This window comes from Dermacentor variabilis, chromosome 3, assembly GCF_050947875.1.
Source record: "Dermacentor variabilis isolate Ectoservices chromosome 3, ASM5094787v1, whole genome shotgun sequence".
In the NCBI taxonomy this organism is placed as follows: domain Eukaryota; kingdom Metazoa; phylum Arthropoda; class Arachnida; order Ixodida; family Ixodidae; genus Dermacentor; species Dermacentor variabilis.
In genome coordinates this window covers 98,238,759-98,253,619 of record NC_134570.1, presented here as the reverse complement: position 1 = coordinate 98,253,619, position 14,861 = coordinate 98,238,759, and the positions used below count along the sequence as shown (strand labels likewise).

At 49.2% G+C, this 14,861-nt stretch overlaps 1 protein-coding gene across 1 annotated transcript in view; it reads left to right on the top strand.

Moving 5' to 3' along the window:
* Nucleotides 1-14,861, top strand: part of LOC142576086 (SEC14-like protein 2) — a 104,428-nt gene that overhangs the window by 22,748 nt on the left and 66,819 nt on the right. The gene's annotated exons all lie outside the window — the stretch shown is intronic.

The window sequence follows — 14,861 nt, the reverse complement described above, 5'->3', positions numbered from 1 at the left end:
TTGCTGTCATTACTGGCGCGCAATAAAGGTGCGGGGCAATTCGCACGCGAAAAAGAAAAAAAAGCACGGCAAAACACTAACAGAAACCTCACGCAAAAAAAAAAGAAAACACTTGGAGAACCAAAAAAGAGAAGCACTCCAAAAGCATGCTTAACACGCGCGCGCGCCAAGCACGCAAAAGCGAAAATGGGGTGAAAGAGTGGTGAAACAAAATATTTAAAATACAGACTGCTTGCGAAGTTTGACTTGCACGGTGTAACAGTCGGTGTAACTAACACAGCAACGCTGTTCGACCATCTTGACAGACTGAAGGGGCGCTGACTTTTCTCTTTTTCAGAATTTAGCCATATACAGGTTCCCCGTAAAAAAAACGAATCTTGCGTTTCCCCTCGTATTGCTCCAAAATAATGTCTCTGCTCACTTTGATACTAAATGTCCTCGGCCCACCCCGTCGCGTACCTCCGGCGCTATATATTTAGCGTCCCAGGCTCTTGGTACTGCGCACTGCAGTACCTCGCCAGCTGGATCCGCGAAAACGGAGGGGGGAGGGGTGAAGAAGAAACAAAAAGAATTGGCAAAAGCAGGGTGCACTGTGTTAGCAATAGACACACCGTAGCCCTTTGAAACACGCGATGTTGGCAAGTGCTGCAGCCACGAACGTGCGGGGTGAGCGCTTCGTTGCTCGGTCACGTGCGCCTCGCGGAGGTCAGTCACGCCGCCTCTAGTTTCGGTCGGCAGCCAACAAATCAAGCAGCGACCTCACTACACAGAGAGCGTGCGGCACGTCGCCGTACTGCGTTTTTTTTTTTTTTCGTGCGAACAGCACGGAATGACTGCGCGCGTAGGTGAAAGCAGGGCGTTGATTATTCGATGTGGGCTGGGTGTTTTGCGAGCGCTCGGGCAGCACGGCGATGCGGGCGCGCTTGTAACCTGGACTCGATAGAGAGGCGGGCGATGAGGACCGGAACCGCAAAAATAGCAATAATAGAAAAGAATCTGAATAGAAAGAAGAAAGAGTCAAATAATTGCAGTAGAAAGGAAAGTACGAAAGAAAGCGCAGGTCGCACTTAATATACCACAGAACCTGCGCGACCTTTTAGAAAAATTTGTAGGACGATTAATCTTGGCCTTTGAGAGTGGAACGCGGTGGCGTTCAAAGACCCCTTACTGATTTTCGTGCTTCCCGGCAACTGCAGCTTATGTAACCGTTACGTTTTACTGCTAAATGCTGACTGCAAACGCTATGCGCGAAGGCGAGCTTTCTTAAGAAACGCGGCCTCTTGGGTGGGCCGATCTCCTGTTATTGTTTCGCACTTTTGATATTTCACTCTGAGAAGAGCAGATATTGTTGCCTTTTATGCCTGTGAACTTTTACTGCTCAGCACGAGTTCGTGAAATTGCTCACGATTTATTTTGCTAGGAACATGTATTTTCACGCGATGGCGTTAAGAGTCCCGTGTTGCAGGAAATCCGGCGTCGGCGTCCGGCGCCGGCGTCCGCGTGACCGAGAATTCGCGTATATATTTAGGTACATCTATACGTCATGCCTCTCTGTATTACTTGCGGTATATGCGGGTTATATGGCCACAACATTCTATCACTTAAGTTGCTCAGACCTTGTCTTACATTCTTGACAATGTTATTCCTCGGAATCTTGAGCACGACAGCCCACAAGCAAATGTCATGAAACAAAACACCGACAGCGTGTGCCTTTTATGTTATATCATCTCAGATTGAAATATTAGAAGTGCGAAACGGTAACGCGAACCTGAAAACGATGCAAATTTTTGGCGTGGCTGTGCACGAACTTTGGGATCGGCCCATGCAAGAGGCCGCGTGTTTCTACCAGAAAGCTTACCTTCGTGCATAGCGCTCGCCGCCAGCGTCTCCCGGGAAACGTTACGGTTACATAAGCTACAGTTGCCGGTAAACGTCAGAAGCAGTCAGGGACATTTGAATGCGATCGCGTTCCACTCTTAAAGGCGAAGCTTGAGCGTCTTCCAAATTTTTATGCGAAGCATATTAACGTAGGTTTCGGGCCTTCGCGCGACGCCCGGCGGTGGCCACCATTGACCCTGAAGTGGGGTCACGTGACATGACGTCACGTGATGACGTCACACAGGCTGCAGATGGGGCCTCATATCGCGCCGTCGGTCGCCTCTCGGCGGTGGCCACCATTGACCTTCAAGTGACCTTCAAGTAGGTCACGTGACATGACGTCACGTGATGACGTCACACCGGCTGCAGATGGGGCCTCATATCGCGCCGTCGGTCGCCTCCCGGCGGTGGCCACCATTGACCCTGAAGTGAGATCACATGATGTGACGTCAAGTGATGACGTCGCACCGGCTGCAGATGGGGCCTCATATCGCGCCGTCGGACGTCGCCCGGCGGAGGCCTCCACGCTTCGGTTCGCGCCGTCGCGCGCGACGCGGCGGCGGCGCCACCATCACTGCATCACGTGATATGTGACGTCACGCCAGGGATGAAGCGGCGCGCGCCCGCCGTCGCGTCAGTCTCTGTGCCCGCAACCGCGCCAGCGTCTTTGCGCCGGGCGTGTATGCGGTCAAGATGCCTCCAAACGCTGAGGATACGCTAAGGTTAAGCCCAGTGGATGCTTCGCATCCACTGGGCTTAACCTTGATACGCCTCCAATTTTTTTGTAGCATAATACGAAATATTATTGCAAAACAGTTAAGCAAGCTTTTAGAGGAGCATAATGTTCCTCGCAACTGCTGTGACAATGCTGCCACGTCGCATCACTTACGTAGGGACTCTGTACGCGCGTAGTATTTTCATAAATGTAATTACTAGCCAGTTCTACTGAAAATCGTGAAGTAATAAACAAAAGCCCTGATAAAGCATTTTACTGACAAACGTAATAGCATTTCGTGTCAATGCATTCAGTACGAAAATCCATGTCGTGGTATAAGAAAATAGGATTAAAGGGGCTGTGAATCACTTTTTATCGAAGTCGAGAAATGCATTTGGAGTTAACTTAGACTATTTCAGAAATAGTTACCCTCAGAATGGTACTTCAATGCGTTGAGCAGAAGCGGAGTTTTTGGTATACAAAGCTCACCTACGAAGAAGGTGCTTCCGTTCCTTTTTCATTACCTTGCACCACGAAGGCTACGTTGGAGCGAGGTGTGCCCACAACGCTCCGCCTACTGAACGTGACCGTGGCGCGCCGTTCAAATTGGATTTTGGATGTTCACGTAACGTCGCTCTTTCAGATTTTGGCGCCTACTAGGCGCCCAACGCGGTTGGCCTCAGCGAGCCGCAGTGAGCTCAGCCGGCATATCTAGAGACATTAAGACGGCGGTCCCGTCACGGCAGCCCGGGGCGGCCGCGGCAACTACTATACTCCGTTCCCTACATCGCAGTCAGCGCTGCGGAAGATACCCCCGAAGTTCGGCCAAGGAAAGTTACCACTCTGCGCGTTCCCTCCATGGTTCTCCGCGCGCCAACAGCGTTCGCTCGCGCGAGAATGCACGTGAGGCTCCTCGCGACGAGCCGCAAATAAAAAACCCTAAAAGAACAACAAGAATAAAAATAATCAAAAACAAGGCGTTAGCAGCTGTATACCACAGTGTGTTTGTTTCTAAGGCTTAATAAAACCTTGTTTCATTCAAAACTGAGCCTATATAGAAAACAGTTGCGCACAATTGCGGTAAAAAATGCATCGAACTATGTCCAAGTGCGAACGAAGCCACTGCAAGAAGTCTCTCTAGCCACCACTGCGTTGAGTCGTATGTACTATGGAACGGAGTGTATACACGCTACGTAGCAGACCGCAGCTACATGCAACTGTAGTGCGTATTCGCAGCATTTGCATTGTACACGTCAGGGCTTAATTCAGTGCACGCTCGCATTCATATGCTCCAGTCTGGCCATGCTACGCGCATGGTTTGGAGCGGCATTGTCCTGCACCAGCTTGACCGACGGATAGTAGCCGCATCCAACTTGCGCATTTTGAAGCGCTATCAAGAGCTCAATACAAAGCGAAGTGTGCCAAGGCGTCTATAGCGAGGAGCGGCCGGAAGTGAACGTGTGCTGACAAGCGAGCTTGTGACCTTACGTTAAGTTTCCCGTGGGTCGAGCCTTGTTGAGTGTTCAAAACTAGTAAAAATTAGCGAGACCCCACGGCTACGGCACCGATAAGCAGGGCGGCCAAAGTTTAATTCCCACGCAGGCGGCCGCGGTTGAGCATGATCAGATAGTGAGCTTCATTCGCAAGTACGTAAGTGCTATCGAAATCCGCAAGCAGAAATTCCCTTGCCTATCAGCCTGTCAATAATTAAACTACGCTCATAAAAAATGCGATCTTTTATTAGCGTATTATTGTGCACAAACTACGTGGGAACAAGTTAGGACTGATTACAACGCATTCTTTCACTTCAGTTTTCGGCACTCGCTTTAAAGTCCGCGTCAAGTCAGCTTGTGTGCTGATACTCTTGTCACACGATAAGATTTAGTACCATTTTCATCTAGTTTCTTTCGCATTCAACGTCATTTGTTTGCTGCTACACAGAGATATTTCTAGTCGTTAGATGAGAACGACATCGACAACCGTATGGGTTAGCCCCATTGTGTTTCAGAACCTAATGTGAACTCTTCCCCGCACAGCGGCTGGGACAATTGCAGGAAAAGCAAGACTGGCCAAAACCTCTGAATGTCGAGATCAGCGCCTTTCCCGTTGCTTCCTTCGTTCTTGTCCGTGTCTCTCCTGCGCTGTTACTTAGCATGGCGTGGGAATTAGCTTGCGTCCTGTCCCAGGTTCATGAACGGACACGTAGCCGTTCTACATTGTGCTTCTGAGTTGTTATTGGCAAAGGTGTCCTACTTCGAATTTTCCCGCTCACTTTTCTTTTGTCCACGATAGTATATGTATTTTATATGTCGCTCGGGCAGCCAGCTGAACGCTCCTTCCCTCTCGTGAGGTGCCTCTTACACCGGTGCCACACTAGCACTTTCGATCGCAATCAAGCCCGATCCGGATCGAAATTCTCGACAGCGATTGGCTCCCTCACGCAGCTTGCGCAAAAGAACCAATCGCGACCAAGGAAATCGATCTGGATCGGCCTTGATCGTGATCAAAAGCGCACTCCACGAAGCCACCAAAGCACCCATGGGAATTGAAAATTATACCTTGCGGAAATCTTGGCGTGGAGCAGACGACACCAACCGTTCTTATAAATCACACACTGCCCTTTTTATCAAATCACACAAAGTGATTGCAGTTATCATTGCACCCTTGTCCGTCTTCTTTGTGTTGTCCCTTCTGCACACATCATTGCAGATTAGTTATTCGCTAGCGCGCAAGGTGGAGGAGGAAATAACTTTATTGCGTGCCCTGCGAGGCCAAAGGCCCCGCCTAGCTGACGGTCAGGAGTTCGTGGGTCCTGGCGGCATCCGCGGCACGCTGGACGGCACATAGTTGATCCTCGAGGGCGGGGCTGAGCAGCGCGGCTTCCCAGCGCGCGCGAAGGCTGTTGCTAGAGGCGGCGTTCTCTTTATTGTTATGTATTCCTCGGCATTCCCATAATATATGCTTCAGAGTGCCTCTGAATACACATATGTTGCATTTGTCCGTTTTATATATATCCGGATATATGATGTGCGAGAGTGCAGGGTTCGGATACGTCCTAGTTTGTAACTGCCGCCATGCGACAGACTGCTTTTTTTTGTCAATTTTGGGTGAGCTCGCGGGAATATGCCCCTCTGTAACCTATAGTGTTTCGTGATGTCCTTATATGTGGTCATTCTATCCTCCCACTCCAACTCATTTACCGCACCGTCACGTTCGGAGGGTGTCGGGGCGTCACTTGCGACTGCGGTTCGGTCCGTAAGCCCTCGAGCCGCGTCGTGTGCCGTCTCGTTGTTGCCGTCCTCCGCGAGGGTGTGAGCGGGTGTCCATGTGATGTATATCTTCCTTTTGCAATTTTGACCTCCTGCAAGAAGAATGCGTAGTGCTTCCGGGGAGATTCGACCGTTGGCAAAGTTTCTTATTGCCGTCTGAGAGTCGCTGACTATCACAATTGCGTTAGTTTGAGCTACTTCGAGCGCTATGGCTACTTCTTCCGCTATCTCGTTACTTGTGGTGCGTATCGTCGCGCACGTCTTACACTGTTTCTCGCTATTGATTATGGCTGCCGTAAACCCTCGTCTGCGACTGTATCGAGGTGCGTCTACGAAGACTGCGTCGTTGTCGCTGCCGAATTCCTTATGTATCTGCTTCGCTCTGTTCTCTCGTCTGTCCTTATTGTGTTCTGGGTGCATGTTCTTTGTTATGGGGGGTATTACCATTGTTTCCTTCGTCTCTCTCGGGATGTCCATCTTGACGCCGTGCTGTGTGTGGTAACCTATGTCTAGCCTCTCTAGGATGTGTTTGCATGCTCTAGTCTTAGAGAGGCATTCATATTGCGCCGTACATTGCGCTTCAATGAGCTCGTCTATCGTGTTGTGTAGGCCTAATTGTAGCAACTTGTCCGTGCTGGTGCTGGTCGGTAGCCCTATGGCTAGTTTGTATATTTTTCCATCGGCCGTCTTTGGCTAGTTTGTTATTTTCCCATCGGCCGTCTTTAACTGTATCTCCTCTCTAGGAGTGAGATCTTCCCTGTAGTTGCCTGGTTTGCGACCTCTGCGAGTCGGTCTCTACAGCAACCGCTCCGATTTATCTGCCGAGCAGGTTAGCCCTGTCCCCTCTAGATATCGTTCGATTGTTTCGACCGCTGTTTGAAGCGTTTGTTCTATTTGCCCATCACTTCTGTTTCTCACCCATATGGTGATATCGTTAGCGTATAAGGTATGATTGAGTCCCTCGATTTTTTTTAGCTTGGATGGCAGTCCGATTAGCGTCAGGTGGAAAAACGAAAAATTTGCCATGCACCCTACAGTAACCGAAACGACAAAAGAAACGGATACGACTTTCTCGGAGAGGAAAGCTTCGCGCAGTTGAAGAAAAATTCATCCTGGTCCTGGGGGTATCGAACCCGAAACCAACGCTTTTCAGGGATGATCACTCTAACATTCGAGCTAACTAATAGGCTAACCAGGGCAAGGTCGAACGAATTGACAACTCGAAGCGTAATGACACAGAATGCTGCCAAATGAGGGCCCCTCTTGAGAAAACGCTCATAGGCTAAAATTTCTCGTCAGAAAAATTCCAGCCAATCCTGATGCGTATGTGATCAGTCAATGGCAACGAGCACCCACGAGCGAAAAGATTTGTGAATTCTGACCCCCGAGTCCCCTGCGCGTCCTACAGAACGCAAACTTATACAACTGATGCTCCCGTTGTTCGATAAGGTTGAGCGCAATCTCAAGACATGACCAGCAGGCGCTCAGCAGAAGCACAGTGTCACTCAAAGACGCACGCATCACTGCGCCGAGTGATGATCACGCAAACGGACTTCTAGCCTTTCGATGGCACCAATTTCCGATGGCTGCATGCTCTTGCACCGTGGCATACGTCCGCCTCTCACAAGACAGTCACTGTGTTTATTCAAGGCTAAAAGATATAAATATCTACAAAAAGAAGTTCAACTGGCATTTCAATGCAATTGCAATATAAACACGAAAATATCATTTTAAGGGATGTAGGGAGGCATGTCCTCTGTTGAGTGACCGGGTAGATTTCGGAGACAATGTACTCAAAGATATGGACGGGGCAATCCTGATACGCACGAATAAAATCCGTCCTCGTAATGGTTTTAGTACAATAGCATTATGCAGATAGAAATTCCGCCTTTGATGATGTAAGGAGGCATGTGCTCGGTAAAGTAACATCTATGCTTTGTTGAACCAGTCTGTGATTATCACAGGCGCTGCCATAACACGTGACGGCAAACATACGGCAGGGGTCATCATGACACATCTGCTTAGTCAAAGAAACAGGTTTTACGCAATGAATGCTCATGACTGGGTTATACTTGAACTCGAGGTCATACGTGACTTCACGGAAGCATCGTTATCTTTGTCGAACATTGATTTGTCGAACATCTATCAAGAGCGCATATACATAGAGTAATTTAGTGCCAAACAAACAGCTAAAGCGAGTCAGTAAACTCCAGTATACTATGTCAGGAAATACACAAGCTTCATAGATTTGCCTTTCGACATTCATTTGCACTTCGTACAAGGAGACAGCTCAGGCCCTTTTAGTGGTGTTACAGATAAAAAACACGTGACAAAATGACGAATACGCATTGGCCAACTCCTTTTGTGCCCGGGCTCCTATTCATAGCAATCCCCTCCGACGTGGCGAATACGATTTAATTTTCCCGGTGACCCGCTCCCTAACCCACTACCTCCCAATGATGTGCTAAGCTACGCTAAGGAGCATTCGGGCTCAGATAGCCTTTACCCGAGCTGACACCTGCGAGTGGAAGCGATTCATCGAGGGCGTTGCCACCTGCACCAACTCCATGACCCTGGCACAAGACACTGATACGTCCCCACCGGCTGTTGACATGCTCAGGCAAACCACGGACGCAGGAGCACTTGCTCAAAGCATCAGGCCTCCGCAGCAATTCGCAGGGTTACTGCTAGCTGGTCGGTTCAGACGGGCTCACACCACAGAGCACTATCGACATTTGTGCGCGGGGCAGCGTTGCTCGCCTATAATGCTCTGTATGGAACATGTTGTAATAATGTGAGAGCTGTAGTGCGCGTGGGTATATAAATGTCTGGGTAGTTACCTAGCGGTATAGCCCTGCTCTATTTGAATCGTGCTTAGAAGAAATAAAATGTGCTGATCCAACGCAAAGGTCGGAATCTATGTGAATCGATGCTTTGTGCAATGTTCGGGTACGAGTTTATCGATGCTCGCGCTTACGTTTGTGACCATTATCCTGTAAAGAGTGTACGTGTTGTCTGACAATTTGTCTGTCTCTCGTTGATGCGGCGTTCGCACAGTCTGCCGCACAAGCGGCACACACTTCCAAAGTCGCTCTGCGCAAACTGTTTATCGAAATAGCGGTCGGCTGACGCGAAGTGCTGGAGCCCATTCATTTCTATCGCAGCGAATCTCCCGGTGAGACGCTCTTCGTTTTGTTTGTTTCCAATGTTGGCACGGTACGCTTCACGTCTCGGCGAGAGAGCGAGAGAGAGAATAAACATTTTTATTGGGTGAATGCAGCTTTGGAGAGGCGTCCTTATTCCAGAATGCCTTGAGCTCGGGCCGCGTCTCGGCGAGACATTCTTCTTGTCGTTTGCTTCTAAAGGTTGCTCAATGCCCTCGTTCGCGCGCCAGTACGCGTTTGTGTTTCGCTGCATAACATTTACGTGTCTGTTCAGCGAGACGCCTTTTCTTGGCGTCCGCTTCACCTGCGTTCAGAGCCCAATACCTCGACAAATCACTTGACCCAACCTGTGGAACTTGCGACATGTGTGAGCCGGCCCCAGCATGCCATCTGCTATGGACATTTCCTGGCCTATCCTCACAGTGAAGAATCTGCCTCGCTGGGCTACAGGGTTCAGTCCTTACACTAAACGATTGGATCCTTCCAAGAGGGATCCTTGAACGCCGCAAAGCTATATACGACAGGTTGCTTCTCTGCCTATTCAGGAGCGAAACAGTTCACCTAATCAAGGCACCTCGCCGGGAAAACCACTGGGGTTGCCTTTTAATTTGTGTAGAATTATTTTTTTCCAATTATTAAACGTCTTTCTCTCTCTCTCTCTCTCTCTTCGGCAGTTAGAATTCATTTCCGCCCCCTGACACGCATTTACTGCTAAACCCGCCTCCCTCACCCTGCATGCTTAGACGCAGCAGTTCTCAGTGATCACGTGACCTACTAGGTGAGGAAACGACGACGAATGCCAAACTCAAGGCAAGAAGTTAAGAAAGCTTCACTTTAATGCATTAAACCTGCATGCCCTTTGCGCCGCAGCGGCACATTTACTCTGGCCGATTGGCCAAGAATGGACACACACTAAATGATCCATACACCGTGCAGAAGTTGTCATTTGAGGTTCCATGCTCCTTTGTGCCGCAATATCACATGCAATGTGGGGTATCGGCGGGGTATTGGCACATATCCAGTTGCGCATGATTTCCAGAATTCATAATGCAGGTGTTGGGGGCCGTTACAATTTCGATAACCACCACAATTAGAGTCATTGCGCTAGACCACGTTTTTGTGACGGATACACAACATTTCAACTCGTTTTGTATGACTCTAGAATAAACTGTTTGACACTAGAATAGAGTGTCTTCGTGTATTTGTTCTTTGTGTGTGTGTGTGTGTGTGTGTGTGTGTGTGTGTGTGTGTGTGTGTGTGTGTCATCCTAATGCTCTCATATTAGCTCAGGTAATTATTGTAGATAGATTCTGCATTCTGCCCTTTTTTTAGACTAAAGTGGACAGATCCAAAACCGCGAGCTCGAGGATCATATGGTTCCCCGCGCACGTGACCACGGAAGGCGAAGGGCTCCCGAACCTAAACGAGACGGCGCAAACGAGACATGACCTGCCTCGCCGAACAGGGCAACGCCTCTCGCAAGATAGGGAGCACTCCTCGCCCAGAACGGGACAGGCTCACCAGATACTATGACAGCTCCAGACGAACAGCTTCCCTAATCCATTCCGTCTGAAACTTATGTTGCCAGATAAGCATCAGGACGACACGCGCAAATTGTGCCAGGAAGGACTAGCAACACTCAAACACATGTTGTGGGAGTGCAATGTAGTTATAGGAAGGATGGCAGTTGCTCCGGAGAGCCTGTCGTCGAGGTGGGCCGCCGCACTGCGCATCCTAGATCTCGGAATCCAGACGTGGGCAGTCCAGCAAGACCATGAGGCGGCGTTGAGGCAGGGCCTTGACGTTCCCCCGTGGGAGACCTGAGCCCGGATCGCGTTAAACCTCGCCGGACGTACAAGAAGCTGCATCCATGCATACATCAGCACGAAATTAGAGGGGCCATAATCACATGGTGAACTATGTAATGCCATAAATCCTACCACGGGGACAAACCAAAAGACTACGAAGAGGTAAAAAAACAAAACAAGGAGACGTCATCCGCCCATGTCTTCTTTCGTAATGCTCTTTGCTGTCCACACAATTCAAGTTTCATCCTCGCAGAGCTATAAAATTCTTGAAGCATCACATACGCTCTAACGTATCGTGTGCGCCATTTAAGTTTGTTCGGTCCTTTTCATAGCTGCCATTTTTTCCCCGTCAATTTCTCTCGCCTCACTTAGTGCGCGTTCGCTTTATCGTTTGCTTAAGCCTGTTACGCGGCAGTTTTCGCGCTGGCCCTTTCGCGGAGAGTGCGAAAATGCGTCGTCCAGAGAAAGAGCACAGCTGCGAGTTGCTGCGGGCGCGCCGTGACGACATAAAGCTTTCAGCGCCCTGTTTGCTTCGTCCTCGTGCGCCCAAGTGCTCGGAAAGAAAGAGCGTTTCAAGTGCTGCATCCTTTATACGCGAGGTTGTGCGCGCAGAAAAAGAAAACTTGGAAGCCACTTGGCGGAGAAGGCGAACGGAGCTTCGACGCTCCGCTCCGCCTCGAGGGTCTAGCGTCGCGCAGTCCAACGTGCGGAAAGGAGCCGCCGCATCGATTTGCCTTTGTGAGAGCGCCGGCGCGGAACTTTGAAAGTGCGCCGCGGCTCAACAAAGCTCGTGCTCTTTTGCCGAGTTTGGGCGCCGGCTCGTCCGCGTGCGAGGGTGTGTGTTTGTCAACGTGGACTTGCGCCTTTGCTGATGCTGTATAGTGCGCGTGCGTGCATGCGGGCGTGCTCAAAAACCGCGCCCGCAATCACAGTGCCGGGCATTCCAGACCGATTTTGTTTGCACGTCTTCTTCCGGTCAAGTGATGAAGAAAAGTCACGGCGGGGCGCGTACATTCGCTTCGCGAGGTGGAGCAATCCGGAAGATGAGCAGTTTGATTGCCTCCGTCTCTTTCTTCTTTAAGCAAACTTTTTACTTGAAGGTCATCCACGTTGTCCCAAACAAGAGTAAACAGCATGCGTAAAAAAAGAAACAGCTTAGTTATTTAGGGAGGTTTTATGTAAATCTTTGGGGAGTTTTGAACCGTCAAGCAGCCATAAGCCAGACAGCAACCATAAAACAAGTACGGGAAGCGAAACGCACACGATACAGGTTGTAAAAAATTCATCAGAAGCGCTAACTCGATAAAGCGCACAGTATAGCGACCGCCTCAAGCGGCGTTACCATTTGAGCATGTAGAGAGCTCTTTTTTGGGGCCTGCACAGATCTTTTATGGAAAGCCCGTGGGTTTATCTAATCTGCGCATTTTCGCGCAGACGTTGCTAGACAAGGTGGATACAGTTTGACTCGAATAACGCGTTATTGTGTATAAAGCAAAAATAACGCAATAACAACGCAATAACTTTTTATAACCTTCCTCTCTCTTTTTTTCTCCTATAAATTATAATCTTGAAAATCGCACTTCAGTCGTAATATTCATGTAATTTCAGCGCTCAATCCTGGCAATATTTAAACCCAGCACGCCAGGAACGCGCAAAAGGCAGGGTCGCTATCAGCTCGGCCAGGCGGGAGCGCACCGCTTCGAAACGCGCGACGAAGTTTAAAACTGAACTTCGCGGCAGGCGCTGATACGGCACGTTTTGCATGACAAGCATCTGGCGCAACGCGCCGTATCAATATTAGAACCAGGAACAAGAAATTTACGGACACGATGCTGAAAGAAACTACATTACGCTCCCTGTATCAATAAAAAGCAATCACCTATGCTAAACAGAGAAAAATAGAGAAGAGAGAGATAGAGAGAGAGGGGGGGGGAATCGGTAGGTAAGTGACGCAGACAAAGTGTGCACACTGCCGAAAGGGCCCGTCACATAATCTCACCCACTCTCTCGAGCACTGCATAGACCTGATGAAAGGCAGGAAAGTGAGTGAGATGCGGTCGCCACAAAGCTCTCAAGCGTCAGAGGCATTTACGCGAAGGCCCACATCGAAGTCGTAGCTTGCATATGTCCACACGACGCGGCGGTCTGTAGCGCTAATGCAACGTGAAACCTTTGCCACAAAGGAATAAAATAAATGTTTCCCTCGTGAGGTGTCCTCCCACTCCGAGCGCTTCGCTTATAAGCCGATTAGCGCAGCCCTTATTGATTCTTGGCTCTGCGGTGGCTCCGTGCTGGACGTTGAGGGCAAAACGGCTCGATAATGTCTGTTTGCTCGGCGCTGGCTCCGCGATCTCCCTGTGGGCAGAATCTCATAACGCGGCTCCAAGTTTTCGGCCCGAGCGGCGTCGTTGACCTGCATAGTGGTTCGGGCAAATTAGCGTCCCCGACAGAAAGTGTAGCATTCGCGAAGAAGCTTATTGATTCCGCCCTGGCAGAGTGTAACCAAGTTTAAACAGGTACGTATCAGCGCTGTAGAAGTGGACGGCACATGAAAAAAAGACACTAATATTGCCCCGGCTCTGGTTACAGAAATGAAAATGATACAGGTCGAGCGCCAAGAACGCTTACATACGGCGAAATTCTCTGTAGAACTAAGAATACCGTGTATCCCGACTACATTTCGTCTATTTTTCTTTTCAGTGTGAATTGTGGACGATGCTACAACTAAAACCCCTATACAGCAAATTTGATTGCACAACGAAATAATTTAGGCGACCCCGAAAGCTGAGTCGTTGCTTTACTGCTAACGCACGCGGCCCCCTGTCCTCCGCAGCCGCCATGGAGCGGCACTGCGCATGCGTGGCAAGCCCCGTTCGACGCCAAACCAACGACGCGGAAGGCGCCGTGAACCCCGATGCATGAGATGGGCCGCCGTCGCACATTTCACCGGAGGAAGTGTACAGAAGAAAACTCGCCACTTCTTTATCTAAGTGTATATGTCCTCAATTTTACGCCAACTAAATGTCTCTGTTTGCTGAACGTGCTCTGTCCTTCTCTATTGTGATCGGTACTGGGCTTCATCGTTACGACGAAGAGAACCATATAACCAGATAACTTTGGAAGTCGTACTACTTCTCTTGGAAAGGCGTTTAACTGACTGTGTTTTGTCGTATTGAACTTCTCCTGGTGACTTCTACTCCATATCAGCAGTTCCCTTCGGTGTTTCTGTAGCTGCGGAAATAACCAATTGGAACACAAGCGCCTGCTCGAATGTATTCAGGCGTGCGCTGTCGTCCGCTTTGCGACGGCGCAGCGTTTCCTTACACCACCCACAAACCACTTAAACGTCAATGGACAGAAGGGATAACAACTTTCGCATCGGCGTTCTCTGACAGCGCTACGTCGATGTGTACGATAAAATTATGTAATAGTAAGCTTTGATAGTTGTACTATGCGCTACGGTGCTTTGCATGCATTGCGCCTAACAATCTGCTTTCAAATTGCTAGCACGTCAATGCTGACACGAGCCTGCTTCGGCGCCATTGTCCAAACCGCTAACTCTGGCTTCTCGGGTGGAGTGATCACAAGGTTCAACAAGAGAGCTCACTTCTTTATCAAGCTCTGTGTTTTCCGAGCTGTCTGCTTCTACGAGCTTATAAAATGACAAGCAGCTTACGACAATCAAGGACTTCGTTAGTGTGGGATGGTCATTTGATCCGCATGCTTCTCTGACAACCCTGAAGAAGTTCTCTAAGTGATCGTGGCTGAGGCAGGATCCGTTAGAGCACTTTTTGGAAATGCACAGAGCACAACTGTGGACATGCACATGCACTTCTTACAATTAATGCAGATATCACTGAAACAATACAGAAAAATTACATAAACAGACTGCCTACTTCATTTCTAAAAGTCAGAGGATATATAATTTATGGAATATAGCAAAAGTTATTAAGGCAAAAATGATTATTTACCTAATACAGAGTTATTTACGTAATATGAGTAAACCAAACCAACTGTACAATTACGT